The sequence below is a fragment of the Physella acuta genome, unplaced genomic scaffold (genome assembly GCF_028476545.2).
Source record: "Physella acuta isolate Inbredline_101_S28 unplaced genomic scaffold, ASM2847654v3 ptg001007l, whole genome shotgun sequence".
NCBI classification, from domain to species: domain Eukaryota; kingdom Metazoa; phylum Mollusca; class Gastropoda; family Physidae; genus Physella; species Physella acuta.
In genome coordinates this window covers 221,405-234,964 of record NW_026732524.1, presented here as the reverse complement: position 1 = coordinate 234,964, position 13,560 = coordinate 221,405, and positions in this window count along the sequence as shown.

Below are 13,560 nucleotides of genomic sequence, written 5' to 3'. Positions count from 1 at the left end.
AACGGCCACAGGGGCTCTATCCCCTCGACCACGCCATACCACATAATATGCTATGTCTGCTACATTCAACATTTACTTTCAAACAACTATACATTCCCTACACTATTCTGGAGTCAATTACATTTGATAAACAAAAAATAATTACTGAACCCCCCCCCCCCCATTTCCACCCCCCACCCCCTCTCTCACATAACAAACATATTCAACAAATTATTCAAAATCGTGTTTGCTCCCCTACACCCCGCTATCTCCATCAACCATCTGTTAATTAATTCACACCGAGACGCTAAACGCTTTGCACCGAACTGAACCCTTGATTGCGTCCCAAGGTACATCATCGCACTAATATCCACGGTGCGCATGAAGCGGTGCGTACGCGTGAAGAGAAACGTGAAGGGGGAGGGGAGGCTTTGGCCGTGATGAGATCTGCTAGTTGCAAGCTTGACTTGTACATCCATCAATGTCTGTCTGAGTTGTCTGTGTGTCTGTCTAAACTATCTAGACTTTTTTCTGTTTGTCTGTCTAAATTTTCAGTTTATCTATATTGTATAGGTTTTTTTTGTCTGATTATTCGTTGCTTAAATTGTGATTCGGTGATTCTTTCTAAGCAATTATTGTCAGAGTTATCAGTCTATTCTGTGTCTGTCTGTCAAAGCTATCGCTTTCTCTCAACTGTCTGTCTGAGCGTATGTTGTTTTTTTTTTAAAATCACATTGAATTTTTTTATTTTTTTTGCTAAAGTCTATCTTAAAAAGCAGCCTCTAAGTTGTATACTTGCCTTTCTGTGAGTCTGTTTTTCTAAACAATCTATTAGTCTGCTCTTTCTGATATTATAATGCTTGTCTGTCTATCCAATTCTCCCTCTGTCCGTCTGCTCGTGAGTCTGTCTAACCGTCCCTTATACCATCTGTCTGTCTGTACATTTGTTTATCTGTTATTTGCTTAGCTGCTATCTGTCTCTGTGTTTATCTACTAAACCGTGCACTTAATCATTTCTCATTTTCTAGATAAGCCTGTTTTTAACTACAACTACTCACCACTAGCTTCTAGACTAGTCTAAATGTCAGCTTTATTCACACACCTATGACTTCTAGGCTAGTCTATTTTCAGCGTTATTCACTCACAAATAACTTCTAGACTATGTTTATAGGTTCAATCATTCACCAATGTCCTCTAGACTAGTCTGTTTTAACTACATTAATTCACCAATGTCCTCTAGACTAGTCTGTTTTAACTACATCAATTCACCAATGTCCTCTAGACCAGTCTGTTTTAACTACATTAATTCACCAATGTCCTCTAGACTAGTCTGTTTTAACTACAATAATTCACCAATGTCCTCTAGACTAGTCTGTTTTAACTACATTAATTCACCAAAATCCTCTAGACTAGTCTGTTTTAACTACATTAATTCACCAATGTACTCTAGACTAGTGTGTTTTAACTACATTAATTCACCAATATCCTCTAGACTAGTCTGTTTTAACTACATTAATTCACCAATATCTTCTAGACAAGTCTGTTTTCGACTAGTCTATGTTCAGCTTCATTCACTCAGCAACATCATACACATCACCCATAATTCAACTCAACGAAAACCCACCCCCTTCCTGCCTAAACTATAAACAAAGTCTGAATCACGTTAATGTTTTGTCTTCAAGAGAAGCTATGAACGATAAACTGAGTTAATGTAAGGGAGGTAAATATGTTTTTATTCACCTACACGAATTTCTGTTACAAAAGAAGTAAAAAAAAAAGAAAAGATGAAATACATTAGTTCTGTCTGACCCAGTTTAAGTATCATCCGTGACCTACATTTATAAACATCAAAACGTATTTTCTATGTAGAGATGTTGATGTTTTTGTAGGTTATAGTCCATCGTTAAAGCAAGTGGCGTTAATTACCTAATTTGTTATCTTAGTAAGAGTAACAAAGACATTAATTAACTTAGATTTTTAAAGTGCGAATTCGAGAGTAACAAAGATATTAATTAACTTAATTTTAAAGCGCGGATTTGAGAAAAAAAGACGTGCAATCTTCATTAAGCACGGTGCATTTATCAAAGTTGCATTATAAATTCGGAATTTACATCTAAAAGCTTTTTTCTTTTAATTTCGCAATTTATGTTAAAGCATTCATTCTATTTTTTTCTAAGCTGGACATTTGACGAATGTATCTTGCCATCAATAGGTACGACCAATTCTTTTATGAACGACCCATAAATAGGTTGTAGGAAAAAATGTCACTAAAATTAGTCACACGGAGGGGAGGGGGAGTAAGAAGGCTAGGAAAGAAAGACAATGAAATTTTGTTTTAAATATATTTTTAAATTGCCAAGTTTAGTTGATAAATTTACCTGGCTACAATATACATTTCAGAGGTATATTTAGTATCGATTATTTTGCTATAGTATAAATATTTTTTTTTTAGAAATATTATTTGAACAAGCGCTAGTTGTTTAAAAGAATTAATTAATTCTGAAATTAAAATTGTCTACTACGAATCAGATTTTGGGATGGCATTGTCGAAAGGAAGAGAGTTTGGCTGCTATCCCGAAGATCTCGAGTTCGGAATCTCGGTTCGGACCTGTGACGGTTGGACGTCACTGAGTCCACCCAGCTCTGATGGGTACCTGATTTACGCTGTAAAAAATAAAAGGTGGTTAGGCATAGTGCTGACCAAATTATCCCTTCATATGCCGAGGTCAGGAAACATAATAACTCTACTTCTTTTGCCCAATGGATCGTTAGGTCTAAAGAGTAGCTTTACTACAACACTACAACACATCACAATAAAATGTAAGAAGTCTATATTTAATAAAGTATATTTTGTAAAAGAACAATGATTTAACAATGCGTAACGTTTCGAACTAAGGTCTTCTTCAGGTGAGTAATTTAATTTAAAAACCAATAATAAATAACTAAAATTAATAAGAGAGTTAATAAATGGATTATCTCTATACACTTGTATAGCTAATATTGCTAGTTCTGTGTTTCAAGATAATTAAAACCATAACAAAGGGAGGTTATGTGCTGCGTGTGTCTTTAGTTTTAGCCTGGAAGATGGGAAGCGACGAGAATGGGAATTTACATGAGATTTGAACTTTGCTATGTCACTGTGTTCGAGGGAGAAATATTTCACACAAATATTGTGACCTGGTGATACTGAGTTATGCAGAATTTGAAGGTCATGGCCTTATTTTCTGTGTGTGTTGTGTGTTGGGGGGGGGGGGGTGGAGGTTAAGTATCTGAAGAGGGGTATTTAAATTTGAGGTGGGGTGAAGGGTGTTGCAAGGGGGGGGGGGGTGAAGTAGGTGGGAGGGTGGAAGGTTTAGGTATGGATGAGGGCAGAGGCTTAGCAATGAGGGTACAGTATTAGGGGTGAGGGCAGGAGCAGAGGCTTAAAAATGAGGGCAGAGGCTTACAAATGAGGGCAGAGGATTAAGGATGAGGGCAGAGGCTTAATGATGAGGGCAGAGGCTGAATGATGAGGGCAGGGGCTTAAGGATGAGGACAGAGGCTTTGGGGGTGAGGGCAGAAGTTAAGGGTAGTGTGGGAGCAGAGGGTCATGGGAGAGGGTAAAGGTTTGGGGTTGGGGGCATTATTTAGCATAAGAAAGAGTGCAGAGTTTTAGGATTTCGTCTAACACAGTTAAGTATTACGTGTCAACATGTTATGCACCATGTAGGCCGAAGACTCCGCTTTCAGCCTGCTTTTTTTTTCAGGATTTGCTTTTTGTCTAACCCAGTACAACTACAAGGCAGCAAATGTTTGATTTTAGAGTTGTCTCTCCCAGAAGATTTGCTATCGAACTCGGGGCTTTTCGGCTTAATTGGTAAATAATATCCTAATGTTAATCCACGAAGATGGGATACTTCTTTAAAAGAAAGTTTTAACACCCATAATACCATCCTTTACAATATCATACTAAATAGAATAAATAAATAACCCATAATGATACTATTTACATCAAATGAAATAGCTTGTCTAACAACCCCTTCGAATGCCATTTACATTATACTGAAACACCTTGTCTAATTCCCCATAAGGACACCTTTTACATCATAATTTAACGTGATAAAAACACATTACAACACCCTATCCAGTATACTGAAACGCGCTTCTTATACTTCATACCACTAACAACACCCTATACTATTCAAAATCATATTTTCTGGACACCCCCCCCCCTCTAACTTAACCAGCCTCTCCCAAGACATGTTAGTATCTACGCCACTGTATATTCAACTCATCCTTTCACCACAGTATATAAAAAAATATTTTTAAAAAACATCCCCGTCCACACAGGCATATCTTCCTATCTAAATGTATTTCCATGCATCCTACCCGTGCTCAGCTATCCCTCATGCACGATTTGACTCCCTGTCTTCAGTGATACGTTTCTCCAAAACCTGCCGAGCCAGCGGTTTGGCCTCCTAATAGCCAAAACGTCTTCCCCCATCCCCAACACACGACTATAAATAATTTTTACTGCTAGAGGGAAGGAAACCAGCGAGATATTTCGCGTTATATTTTTACTTTCTCGTATATACGAAGTATAGAGAAAGTCTTGTAATCGTGCAAAAAAAAAAAAATCGAGATTTTTACAAATCTCGACGTTTCACACCTCACTGATACGGAAAAACATAATTTTGCAATCTTGTCCGTATGTCTGTGTGTCTGTCTGTGTGTCTGTGTGTCTGTGTGTCTGTCTGTCCGTGTGTAAACACGATAACTTGAGAACCGTTACAGCTAGGTTGATGAAATTTCATATATAAGTATTTTATCAAAATCGTAGATCCGTATCAACTTTTGAGCGATTTCCAATAACCGGAAGTGGTACTTTTCCTACTTTGAATTTTTCAAAAGCCTATAACTTGAGTACTATTTCAGATAGATAAATGAAATTTCATATGTAAGTAAAAGATCTAATTCTCTACCTTCTATCAAATTTTGAGTCATTTCCGTTGACTGGAAGTAGTACTTTACGCTACTTCCGATTTCTCAAAAAACTAATGTAAATTTTAAAAGTAATAATAATATTGCGCACCATTATGCGCTTTTTTATTTGGCGTTCACTTGGTGTGCAATTAATTTGTCTACGAGATTTTATTCTATTTTTAAAACTCTAAGTATTTAAAATGGATTAAAAATCATGTCTATAGCCCGAGTTCCCATCCCCTGTTATTTTATATAAGAATATTCGAGAAAGTTTAGGGGAGATCACTCCCGGTTTATTTTTAAAGCATGCTAAAGTGGAGGTTTGAGAATATTATCGTTCGTCCTAGAATTGGAATAGGCTTGCTAGTGATCAGCGGTTATTCGTGAATTCGTCTGAATTTTTACAATTTAACTTGGCTATGTTGTCAAGTTTACTTTTTTTTTCTTTGAATGTTTATTAGTCTGGAGGATGGGTTTAAAAAGATTTTGTTACCCAGACATGGAGGTTTAATGTCCATGTGAGGTTTTACGGTCCCCAATTGATGCGGGTTACTCAGTTTCGCTGAGTGGACTCAGAGACCGAGGTCAAACATAGTAACACAGTCAAGATGTAACAGCCTCATAGTGATCACAAGATGAGGAGTCGACCCAGCCCTAATGAGTACCTGGCCTTATAATACCCTATTGATAACAGAGCTCATTCAGCCCTTATGGGTGTCTGAGCCCACCCAGCCCTAATAGGTACTTGACCTGAGATCACCCAGCCCTTCTGTGTACCCGAGTCCACCGGGCTCTGGATTTTCAAATTTTGCACCCCCCCACCCCTATTTATCTATAGATAGTCACGTTGGTGAAAAAGCACCCCCTAACTATAAACTTGGATAGGTCGGGGACGCTTTTTACTAGTCACTTTCTTTTTGTATTATGGGATCACACACTTGATGTAAAACAAAACAGTTAAATAAGTCTGTAAAGCCAAGTAACAGTCTGTTTTCTTAATCTCAACTGGATAATTTAGTAATACTGCTTAGAATGAGCTTCTGTTATATGTTCCCTATCCTGTTAGGCGCCCCCCCTCCCCCCCCCCCCCCCCCACAGGGTCGGCACCGCACCCGCCCTCCTCTCACTACACCTCTGGCAAAAGGGTGTAGACCCTGTCAGTCTTACAACCACATTAAAGTGACTTGCTAGAGCGGACCCATTAGAGGTCATGATGGCATTTGTCTTTGTCATCAGAAAGTGCAGACTTGGATGAGGCACAGAAAGAAGACAGGATGAATCTCCTGAATTTTGGACTCTAACTTGACGGCTTGTCGTGTTGAGAAATGTACGTTTATGTTGGATGTCATTGTATTTTTGTTTGTTGTTTTGTTTTCTACGATGTTTATGAATAAATAAAGTTAACGGGAAAAACAAAGTTAACGGAAAAAACAAAGTTAACGGGATGAACAAAGTTAACGGGACAATAAATTTAACGAAAAAATAAAATTACTGGGAAAAAACTAAGTTAACGAATAAAGTTAACGGAAAAAACAAAGTAATGGATTAACAGTTTTAAAAAGGTTAAAGTATCAACATCATCATTCCTGTAGAGCAAATGAACGCAACTACACCTCTCTAATGGGACGGAGTGGCCTATCGGTGGAGAGCTGGACTGCTAACCCGAAAGCTTCAATGCCAACTGATCTTTTCCGAGATTGGTTTTATCCTAAAATATGGACAAGGGTTAATTGATGTTTGCGTCTGGTAGTGGGGACTATTTCAATGCATTTGACTTAAAATAATTATTTTATTAGCATTTCAGGAGCAGAGTTTCTTCCAGGCATCTCTTACGGGGGGGAGAGAGAGAGAGTCTCCCGAAGAAATTCTACAGCCCCCCCCCCCCCCAATCATACGAAATATAATCTATATAGAAAATATATACTTTTACTGGGAATTTTGTCTTCCCCCCCCCCCCCCCCCACCTGAAAATATCAGGTGCCCCCCCCCCCCCCACCCTAAGAAAAGATCTGAAAGAAACACTGTTCAGGAGCCGTCTCAACCACAAGGCTAGCGCTGGAATAAAACTTTAAAAAAAAAACTCTTCGAATGCGAACACACGTCTAGTAATCGAACATAGCCAAACTCGTAACTCATCAGTGCTGGAAGGTCAAGAAATCAATAATGGATGGGGGGAGTAGGTGGGGTGGGGCTCGGGGTGGGGCTAGAAAGACGTGATGGCTGAAAGGGCTGCTAATGTCTAATTTACTGTAGCAAGTTATGAATTATTAAGCAAGGCAATTAGACTGGATGCGTCTTGAAGACTGTCCTTTCTCAGTAGTAGCCGAATGCCACTGTGGGGCCGTCGTATTAGTCGGATTAACACTAGCAGTCTTAGTTTTTATGTTGTTTTTTTTTAAATTTTGACAAGTTTGATAAACGCCTTGAATTTGTTCTGAAACCCCGGTGTGATCGGCAAGGACAGTGTATGATTGCTAACTCCAAAGGTCCCGAGTTCGGATACCGGGGCAGATGAGGATCGTTAGCTGGGTACAGCGACGTATCTTGGAGGAGAAAACTTCAAAATCAATCAACGGCTGCCTTGTAGTTTGTTCTTGGGTGGACAAAAGCAGTGTTTCTTCCAGACTTTTTTCTCCGTGGGGCACTTGATAATTTCGGGGTTGGGGGGAGTGGGGCGGACTATATTTTCCGGGGGTGGAGGGGCGGACAGTGGTTAAAGTATATATTTTCTATATAAATTCAAGTTCTTCCGGAGGCAGGCGGTAGAAGAAATGCATGGAAGAAACTCTGGACAAAAGCTATGGAAGAAAAAAAATCCAGTTAAGAAAATTAGGCTGAAATCGGAGCCAAAGGTCTATATGGCGCATAACAAGTTGACACGTAGTACTTGGAGAAAACCCGTCAGTGATAAAAAAAAATTAGGGAAGACTTAGATGCCCCTAAAATAAAAACCTAAAACTCAAAGAGAATTCCCTGGAAATATGACCAGTTCTGGAGTTAGATGTAAAGGTCAATCAATCTACCTTAAAATCGTTTTTGTTCGAAACGCCTCTAGGCAACCTTTTACCCCTTCATCGTCTTTGTCCTCGCCTAGCGCCGATGATATTTTCGTCCGACTCAATTACCCCAAATACAGCGCGATGCCGAAATTGGAAACTGTTCTTTTCGTCCACGTTTTTTTTAAATTAGTCTTTAACATTTTCAGGTCATTGTGTTGTTTTTTTCCCTCTCTCTCCCTGGGCTCATTGCACTGTCAGATTCTGCCGTTTAATATTAAACCGTTTTTCTCGTGCTCGTGAGGACCACGCGTCTTTTACTAACGGGCGGGCTGAGCAGACGCGGGTATGCACGTGCGAGGGTGACCCCTGAGCTCACCCTCGAGACGGTAGACGGCCGTTTTATGAACCCCGGGGTTATCAAGCCGTGGGGAGGGAGGGGGGGGGGGGAGATTTTAACGTCGTAGTTTTAATGGACGTTGATTGAGACGGGACGGGATTTACGACTCACGCGCGCGTGGGAGGGGTGGGGGGAGTAGGGGAGAGGGTGGGGGTGGGGGGAAATATGCGCTGGGTACGTCCTTAAAGACGGTTGTTTTGGCCGGCGGTTTACGCTTCACGGTTGAATGAGTTGGTAAGTGGATTGTGTCTTAATGAAGAAACATGGGCGGGGCGGGGGCGGGGGGCGGGGGGGGGGGGGTATATGCCTCTGCCGGTGATTATGTTACAGGTTTTAAAATAAGCGATGTAATTTCTTCTTCTTCTTCTCCGATCTTACGTGTGTCGACATGTTATGCGCCGTATGACTCGTTGACTCTGATTTCAGCCTGCTTTTCTTTCTGGATTTGCTTCCATAGATCATGTCCATCCAAGAACAAACTACAAGGCAGCAGTTGTTTGATTTTGGAGTTGTCTCTCCTAGATGGATTTCTGTCGCAAGCTATCAAGCTTCATCTGCCAGAGGTCCGAACTAGAAACTTTTGGACCACACTGTCCCTGTATATGCAGAGGTCACATAGACAGGTGAACTCTACTTCAATGAACCGTTAGGTTCAAAAGGGACCTTTACTTAAGACTTTAAGGAAAGAATTTTTCTGCGATCATACTACACATGAGAAACTGTACAGACTTGAACAATTTCTAGCAACTTCTTAACAACTCAACCAATTCATGCCAGGTACTAACTAAAGCTGGGTAAGCTCACAGAAGCCTTTCACAACCCGTGTCAAGATCGTGGTCTAGTTATAATCATAGTCATAATTGCCGCCGGTCATTAGTGTGTCCCAATCAAGGAAATAATTAGCTACATGTTAGTCGGTATAAACCAGACGTGATTAAAATTCTCTATGTGCGTACATATGTCGTATTCGCGAAGGGGAGAAAATACGGTTTCAGAGTTATTTCCCTTAACACGGGCATGAGGAAAAATACATACACAAAAAAAAATATTTTTCTGTGCATCGTTACACATTTTTAGGGAGTTATCAGATAAATTGACGAAAAGGGGAAGGGGTGGAGAGCACAGCTTCGATATAGCTGGGAATAGATGTGGAAAATATTGCATGACGTCACAAGATTTAGTGTGCATGTCAGGGAGTTTTGTTGTTTTTTTTTTTTTGTAATACACATAACATTTTTGTTTCTATTAATTTTTTTAAATGTATATTTTTGGGATAAAAAAAGAAAAGAAACAAAGTGGATTTAACGAATTATGACATGAATCAGATTAAATATTTTACTCCATATAGCAGAGTTTCAGCATTTTTATTCCGGGGGTCGGGAGAGAGCACTTGAAATCGCGGGGGTGGATGGGTTGGACACTGGTTAAAGTATATATTTTCCACATAAATTATATATGTTGTGTATTTCGTCCAGAGGAAGTGGATCCTCCAACTCCCACCTCCACACACCCCCACCACACACACACACCCACCCCACACACACACACATACACACACCCCCACCACACACACACACACACCCACCACACACACACACACATACACACACCCCTGGAGAAGTGCTTGAAAGAAACTCTGGTCATTAGTTTAAGACGCTATTTTGGACCAAATAACTTTTTTTTTAAATCGTTGCACAAAGGTAGACAACCAACCCCCCCCACCCCCCCCCCACCCAACCCTTTAGTCCCACGCCAATGTAATGACGTCACATTCACAACTAAAAAAAAACTAAAAAAAATTATAATTATAGTTATGATACAAAAACGTGGCCACACTGTTCGCTCTCCCCCCCCCCCCCTTCTCCTTCTTTACCTCCTCACACCACACATCGTCAAAAAATACAGCCCCCCCCCCCCCCCTCCCCCTCCCCAAACACCACCCATTCTCCACATAACATTGTGACATCGTTTATGGACAAATCAAACGGGGACAGTTTGTAACACGTCTCAGTAGAGTGCAGCCACTGTGCTGCTGTGTGCTAGTTCTTCAAGCATGTCCGCTGGTCTTGATAACATGTCAGACAGTCTTGATGGAAGTGGTTTGGGGAAATGTGTACCTTTAAGTTGGGGAAATGTGTACCTTTAAGTTGGGGAAATGTGGACCCAGTACATATAAGTTGGGGAAATGTGTGAAGTTGGGGAAATGTGTACCTTTAAGTTGGGGAAATGTGTACCTTTAAGTTGGGGAAATGTGGACCCAGTACATATAAGTTGGGGAAATGTGTGAAGTTGGGGAAATGTGTACCTTTAAGTTGGAGAAATGTGTACCTTTAAGTTGGGGAAATGTGGACCCAGTACATATAAGTTGGGGAAATGTGTGAAGTTGGGGAAATGTGTACCTTTAAGTTGGGGAAATGTGAACCTTTATGTTGGAGAAATGTGTACCTTTGTGTTGGGGAAATGTGTACGTTTAAGTTGGGGAAATGTGTACCTTTGTGTTGGGGAAATGTGTACCTTTGTGTTGGGGAATTGTATACCTTTAAGTTTGGGAAGTGTGTACGTTTGGGTTGGGGAAATGTGTACCTTTGGGTTGAGGAAATGTGTAACTTTAAGTTGAGGAAATGTGTACCTTTAAGTTGAGGAAATGTGTACCTTTGGGTTGGGGAAATGTGGACCTTTAAGTTGGGGAAATGTGTATCTTTGGGTTGAGTAAATGTGTATCTTTTGTGTTAGGGAAATGTGTACCTTTGGGTTGAGGAAATGTGTACCTTTGGGTTGACGAAATGTATATTTTTGTGTTAGGGAATGTGTATCTTTAAGTTGGGGAAATGTGTATTTTTGTGTTAAGAAAATGTGTATCTTTTGTGATGGGGAAATGTGTAGCTTTAAGTTTAAGAAATGTGTACATTGGGTTGAGGAAATGTGTATTTTTTTGTATTAGGGAATTGTATACATTTGTGTTGGGGAAATGTGTACCTTTGGGTTGGTGAAATGTGTATTTTTTGTATTAGGGAAATGTGTACCTCTGGGTTCGGGAAATGTGTATCTTTGGGTTGAGGACATGTGTACCTTTGGGCTGAGGAAATATGTAGCTTTAAGTTGGACAAATGTGTACCTTTAAGTTGGAGAAATTTGTACATTGGGTTGAGGAAATGTGTATTTTTGTATTAGGGAATTGTATAACTTTGTGTTGGGAAAATGTTTATCTCTAAGTTGGGGAAATGTGTACCTTTGGGTTGGGGAAATGTGTGAAGTTGGTGAAATGTGTACCTTTGCCCAGGTGTACGCGAATACGCCATAGGTTAGAGGTTACCTGCCCAGGCGAGAGGTACCAGGGCAGCAGGTAAATAAGATGACGTCAGCCCTTCTCTCCCACAGGTGCAGTGGGAAGCCTGAGAGGCATTTTTCAAATTCTGTCGCCATGTTCTTTTCCCTCCTCTTTTTTCATGAGCTGAGGAGGAACGTGCCTGGTGGGGGTTGAGTCAGACAATAGGTGGGGGGGGGGGGGGGGTAGGGAGGTGTTCTTTTTATTGATCAAACTTCTTTTCTTTATAACCGGCTTTGGTAATTATGTGTGGATTATGAAACCCGTGCGGCAAGTTTATGATACGCTACGGCAGGTGAAGTAGAGTGTATCTGAGTTGAGTGTGAAAGTGCTGTGCCCAATTCAGAGGCGTAGCAAGGGGGGGGTGGGGACATGTGTCCCCGGGCGCCGACCTTAAGGGGCGCCAAAATGGGTTGGAAAAATAACTTGAAAGCTTGAGTGGGGGGGGGGTGGAAATCAAAAGTTTGTGGGGGGTGCAAATCGAAATCTTGAGGGGGCTGCAAATCGAAAGTTCGAGGGGGGTGCAAATCGAAATCTTGAGGGGGTGCAAATCGAAAGTTTGTCCCCGGGCGCCTGGAAGGGTCGCTACGCCTCTGGCCCAATCTACATTGACTTCTTCCCGCCAAACAAATATAAAGAGCATATCAAATAACCAGATTCGAAATAGAAACCTAACTCCGGACAATCGATTTAAAGCTTACAACCTTGACCACGGTCCGATCCCCGTCCCCCAAACAAATATAAAGAGCATATCCAATTAACAGATTTGAATTGGAAATCGATCTCAAGACATCGATTTAGCGCAGTAGTACCTTGAACACAGTCACATGTTGTTTATTTAGCAGATATGCTACATTATTATAGCTTAAAATATGCTTAATATGTTACGTGGATATTTAGTATTGTAGATGCAATATAATAAGTGTATAGCTTTGCGTGATTTTTATAGCACTTTGACACTTACATAACTTTTACATTGTCATTATTATGTTATTATATGTTAAGTTCGTATTGAGTAAAGGCAATATAACAAGTGTATCCTTTATTGTAGTTTTAATATTATTATTATTATGATGTTATTATTATGTTATTATTACGTTATTATTATGTTTTTTTATGTTATTACTATGTTATTATTATCTTATCATTACGTTATTATGTGTGGCACTACAGTGTTACTCATCTAAGAAGTTACAAATTTTTACGGTGACTTTTTTTAATCATTTTTTTTTCTGGTACCTGTATACTATTTGGTACGGTAAAACGGAAAGAAAAGTCTTTTTCATTGAACCGGTATCGATATTAGATTTAGAGTGTGACTCAGAGGCGTAGCGACCCTACCCGGCGCCCGGGGACCAACTTTTCGATTTGCACCCCCCCCCCCTCAAGATTTTGATTTGCACCCCCCCCCCCCTTCAAGATTTTGATTTGCACCCCTCCCCTCAAACTTTCCATTTGCACCTCCTCAACCCATTTTGGCGCCCCCTAAGGTCGGCGCCCGGGGACATATGTCCCGCCCCCCCCCCCCCTCGCTACGCTACTGGTGTGACTTGGGTTAAATTTAATTTTTGACCTCGATATTGAATCACGGACAGAGTAAAATTTAGTTTAGGTTCGACTAATGATACTTGCAAAAGGGTTAGAGTATCGATACCAGCAAAGTTTTAGAGTATCGATATCAGCGAAAGATTATACTAACGATACCAGCAAAGGTTCAGAATAATGATACCAGCAAAGGGTTAGAGTAACGATACCGACAAAGAGCTCGAGTAACGATACCAGCAAACAAAAAGTATCGACACAGCCCTATCAGTAAACACACAAGAACGGCTCCATCTTGTACTTTTACATCAACAAAAAAATACTCTCGAAAAGTTATTCTTAGAAAAAAAAGAACG